A 6141-nucleotide genomic window follows, 5' to 3' on the forward strand; every position below is an offset into this window, starting at 1 on the left:
ATGATGCCCCCACAGTACATTCCCCCCACACAGTATGATGTCCCCACAGTACATTTCCCCCCCACACACAGTATGGTGTCCCCACAGTACATTCCCCCACACACACAGTATGATGTCCCCACAGTACATTCCCCCCACACAGTATGATGCCCCCACAGAACATTCCCCCACAAACAGTATGATGTTCCCCTCTACGCCAGTCTTTTCACCGAGCTAAATACAACTCTCAGCAAAAAAAGTTGTGGACTGGCTCCGTACCGTCTCTGGCCACATTCACCTGTCCACGTGTTTGTGGTTAGGCAGTCCTTCCACTGGGGAGGGCACGGGTAATGTTGTGGGACCCATGCTTGTGGAAGGCGGAGACAATACCGGAAAAAATAATGGCGGCTGGGGACCGAGTATAGATACCCAGTCGCCGCCGCCATAAGATTGTGGACAGCTTCCGCCTCCACGAGCTTAAAAAGCCATATTTCAAGTGCAAGCAGCTGCCCAGAAATCTGGCAGTTTAGTGTTGCGGCCCGTGGGTGGGTGGATGGCTGCATACTTGCACTTGCATTTCAAGTAACAGAAAACTAAGCAGATGGTGGCCTCTATCATCATCATGGCCTCACCTCGGCACTATGAACTCTCCAGAAGGAGAAGCCAGGGCCCGCCGGAGTAGTCTCCGGTTCTCTGGTGGGCCCGTCCAACCCTGCCGAAAAGCTGCCCTGGCTAATAAAATTGTGGGGGAAGGTTTCCGGACACTCTGTGGCTGCTTTTTTAATGTGGATCGGCCATGCTTATGCATGTTATTTCTCAAAAGCATTACAGATCAGGCCATTGTCCAACTCTGTATTCAAGAAATAAAATGCGAAAAGAAAGATGTGTGTGTGTCAAAGCACCACCGACAAGTGCGAGTTGATGTTGGACGGACTGCCATTGCTTCTGCAACAAGCTGAATTACAGGACTTCCTGGGAGAAATGACACCCAGGTTAGATACGGTTTCCCTCTATGCCAGTCCTTTCACCGAGCTAAATACAACTGTCAGCAAAAAAAAAGTTGTGGACTGGCTATGTACCGTCCCTGGCCACGTTCACCTGTCCACGTTTGTGGTTAGGCGGTCCTTCCCAGTAAGTGCACTGGGGAGGGCACGGGTAATGTTGTGGGACCCGTGCTTGTGGAAGGCAGAGGCGATACCGGGAAATATAGTGGTGGCTGGGGAAAGAGTATGGACACCCGGCCGCCGCCGACATGAGTTTATGAAAAGCTTCTGCCTCCACGAGCCTAAAAGGCTACATTTCAAGTGCAAGTAGCTGTCAAAAATTTGTCAGTATAGTATTGCAGCCGGTGGGTAGGTGGGTGGCTGCCTGCATACTTGCACTTGCATTCCAAGGAACTGAACGCTGAGGAGGGACAAGGACGTGGACGGTGATTGTTGCAAGTCTGTAACGACAGGTCCATGGCGGGAGGCATCTTCGCATGCGCCAAGCATCTCTTATGATGGGCACACTTTTAGGCAGTGACCTGGGAGTCAGAGATGCTTCCATGCTGTTCCCATGTCTTTTCAGCACTGTATGCATGTGTCTGATGACGTGTCACACAACACATGGCCAGATAAGGTTGTAAAATGTTAAAATGACATTTCCTGGTGAATGCATTTGTGTTGGTTGAAAGCAATGCAAAAGTGCAAAAACGCATCAAAAACGCTACGTGTGAACATAGCCCAAGGTGTGGAGGAGTATTTTTGTTTTTGGTTATTTATTTTCCCTTATATACAAGTCATAACCCTGGAAAGGATGTTCCTTAACATACTTCCCAGGAAAATCCATTTTGGTTTCGTTTTTGTATGTTTTATTGTGAGTCCGTAAAAGTGGCATAAATATTTCTGACAACGTTGTTGACAGCAGTGACCTGGGAGTCAGAAATGCTTCCAGGGGTCTTCCCCATGCTGTTCCCATGTCATTTGAGCACTGTTCCCATCGATTTGGGCAATTTTTAGGCCCTCTGCAGACCGCCGGGGGGAGCCGCCTGAAAAATGCTCGAGTTTCCCATAGACTTACATTGGGCTCATTGCTCAGGTCGAGCAGCCGAGTATTCCAATGTGCTCGACCCGAGCATCGAGCACCCGAGCATTTTAGTGCTCGCCCATCACCATTAATGACGTAAATGATTGATCACTTGGGTCACTTATCATTAATTCTTCAATATTTGTCACAGTTGTTAATAGTAAACTCTCCAACCAATGAGGTAAATGTTATTTGGTAAAAAAAGACACGTGAGGAATAAATATACACAATATTTCCCATAATATGAGTATTATATCTTTGAGGAATGTTCACAAGTGGCATTTTTTTCAGGGTTATTTTTCTGCTGCTAAAACACTGCGTTTTACAGTACCAGCTTAGTGAATGAGATTTCTAAAGTCTCATTCACATGCTGCGTTTTTTTCCTTTTTTTATTTTAAATTTGCAGGATGTTAATTCTTTCAGGGGTTTTGCAACATTTTTCACCCATTCAAATGAATGAAAAAAAAAACCCACAAGTATAAACACTGCAAAAACACAGCAAATAAGTGTGGATTGTATGCAGTGTTTTTCCTGAGTACAACCTGGTTTTTGGTGTGGAAAAAAATGCTGCAAAAACGCAACGTGTGAACATTCCCTTATCCTGGTTGTGTTGTATTTGGAAATAAAAGAGGACGGCCAAAAAAGCATATTGCTAGGCAGCATGTATGTGTGTAGAGCCACTCCTTGAAGATTCCATCACAAGATTCCATGATGACATCACAGGTCATGGTCGGGCATTATGACATCACAGCTCACAGTCACTATATATACAATGTACACAGGTTCACGGCTGCCTTTGTTGGTTTCATAGTGACTGAGCGCACTTGCAGTTTCTCGCTATTCTATAGTGACTGATCGCACTTGCAGTTTCTCGCTATCCCATAGTGACTGAGCGCACTTGCAGTTTCTCGCTATTATATATAGTGACTGATCGCATTTGCAGCTTCTATGGCTGAATTACTTTTGGACAATCTTCAAGTAGAAGCTCTATGGGAGATTCTTACCACCAATCGCCCTGAGATTGTGCTTCTACCACCCGATGGCGTCCTCAGCTTCACTCACCGGCTGGTGGTGGAGCTTGTAAGGGACTGCCTGACCAAATACCACCGAGGTCATCTCACCTCAGAGTATCTGACGGATTTACCTCAGAACATCAGGGCATTACTACAGCAGGTAAGTGGCGGAAGCTCCGCATAAAACTTCTCAATAATGGATAATAATGGTGGGATAGAAGCAGGGGCTGATTAAGAGTAGCCAGGGCCCTGGGCAGTTTAGGAGCCGTGGGCTCCCAGCACCCGATGTATCACATGACATGTCACAAGATTGCCTTTGATAGATCATGTGATAAGTCACGCGATTAACATGCAGGTGCTCGGGTGCACTACACATAACAGAGCGCTATACATAATAGAGCAGGGGTGGGAAAGTAATATTACTGAGGGGCCACATGAGAAATGTGACTGTTGTGTAGGCCGAATCAATAGGCTGAAATTAATTCTGCTCAATATTAACATATGAATTATATTTTATATTATTAACTGTATCACTTAATATTGAGCAGAATTAAGTGTGCTGGCATCCCCCTACATACAGAAAGAGCCCACACACATACCCTATATACAGTAAGAGCCCACACACAGCACCCTTTATACAGTAAGAGCCCATACATAGCACCAATGTACAGTATGAGCTCACACACAGAATCCTATTTAGAGTATGAGCCCTCACATAGCCCTCTATATACAGCCAAGCTCTCACATAGCCCTCTATATACAGTATGAGCCCTCACATAGCCCGCTATAAATAGCTGAGCCGTCACATAGCCCCCTATATACAGCATGAGCCCCCACACACTTTAAATATTGCTTGGCAGCATGTATTTGTGCAGAGCCGCCGCTATAAGATTCCATCACAAGATTCCATGATGACATCACTAGTGATGGTCGACCATTATGACATCAGAGCTCACAGTCACTGTGTACAATCTACACAGGGTCATGGCTGCCGTTGTTGGCTCCATAGTGACTGAGCACTTGCAGTTTCTCGCTATGGAACATCAGGACATTCCACAGCAGGTAAATGGTGGACGCTCCGCACAAATCTTCTCCACAATAATGGATAATAACGGTGGGATAGAAGCTTCTTCTTTCTTCCAATATAAAACAGGACAAGACCCCAGATATGTAGTCAATGTATCTGCAGAGAGGAGCAGACGTCAGATACAATGGCCGCCTTCATTGTGATCTTTCTCATCTCGAGATTATTCATTTGTGTTTCTTTTCTTCTTTATAGGCTGAAAAAAGATCTCAATATGGAGATTTGTCTTTTGTTAAAGAACTGGCCGAAAAAGTCCTGTGTGTACTGGAAGGTCCGGCCCGCTCATCGGAACGCCCGGTAAGGATCCATCATCTTCTCTATCACACGTCCTTGTTTTCTGATCTTCTCCAGATCACCAGCCAGATATCAGAAGATCTGGTGTTAGATCTTATCGGCCTCCCTGTCAGCTCCTGGCAAGCACAGGAGGTAATATGGCCGCCTGTCTCTGCTGATGGCAGTCTGTATTCTGCTGATGTAGTCACAGCTCAGTGGTGGGAAGTCTGTATTTCCGCCTCTGTCTCCCTCTATTATCCATATTAATGTTTTTGCAATGTTACCTCATCTTAATCCATTTTATCTGATAAAAGTCCTCATGATGGCGGCTGATCTGTATAGTTACAGTTGGTGCGTCTGTAAATGCGGGTTTAGTCCTTCCTGATTTGTGGATTTGGTGATTTAGTGGAAGGTTCCTCGTGGTAATTCTATATATTCTATCAATCAGGAGACACCAGAAGGCGACACCGAAGACGAGCAAAATGTGACCCCAGAGACCCCTGACCCTAATACAAGTCAGCCGGGGCCGAGCAGCGATCTGACTACAGGTGAGCCGATCACACAACCTTCTTTAATATCCAGATATTAAAGAGAACAGGGGATAATGTCATAGTTACTCTTTCCACTCTGTAATCAAACATACAGAGAGCCAAAATGAAAAACTTGGAAAAAGTCACGAGCCAACCAGAATGCAGTATAATGGGTCCCACAAAGTCCTCCATAACGAATAATGGGTCCCACAAAGTCCTCCATAATGAATAATGGGTCCCACATAGTCCTCTATGCAGAATAATGGGCCCCACATAGTGCTCCATGCAGAATAATGGGCCCCACATAGTCCTCCATACAGAATAATGCCCCACATAGTCCTCCACACAGAATAATGGGCCCCACAAAGTCCTCCAAACAGAATAATGGGCCCCACAAAGTACTACACACAGAATAATGGGCACCAGATAGTCCTCCATACAGAATAATGGGTCCCACAAAGTCATCCATACAGAATAACGTGCCCCAGATAGCCCTCCATACAGAATAATGGGCCCCACATAGTCCGGCACACAGTATAATGGGCACCACATAGTACTCCATACAGTATAATGGGCACCACATAGTCCTCCATACAAAATAATGGGCCCCACATAGTCCTCCATACAGAATAATGGACCCCACATATTCCACCATACAGAATAATAGGCCCCACATAGTCCTCCATACAGAATAATGGCCCCACATAGTCCTCCATACAATATAATGGCCCCACATAGTCCTCCATAAGGAATAATGGCCCCACATAGTCCTCCTTATGGAATAATGGCCCCACATAGTGCTCCATACAGAATAATGGCCCCACACAGTCCTCCACACAGTATAATGGCCCCACATAGTCCTCCATACAGGATAATTGACCCCACATAATCCTCCATACAGAATAATGGGCCCCACATAGTCCTCCATACAGAATAATGGGCCCCACATAGTCCTCCATAGAGATTAATGGGCCCCACATAGTCCTCCATACAGTATTATGGGCCCCACATAGTCCACTGTAGAGTATAAAGGGCCCCACATAGTCCTTCATAGAGAATAATAGGCCCCACATAGTCCTTCATACAGTATTATGGGCCCACATAGTCCTCCATAAAGTATTATGGGCCCCACAAAGTCCTCCATAGAGAATCATAGGCTCCACATAGTCCTCCATACAGTATAATGGGCCCCACA

Source organism: Phyllobates terribilis, unplaced genomic scaffold (genome assembly GCF_046119375.1).
Source record: "Phyllobates terribilis strain yellow unplaced genomic scaffold, ASM4611937v1 Scaffold_19__1_contigs__length_20705806, whole genome shotgun sequence".
Lineage (NCBI taxonomy): Eukaryota > Metazoa > Chordata > Amphibia > Anura > Dendrobatidae > Phyllobates > Phyllobates terribilis.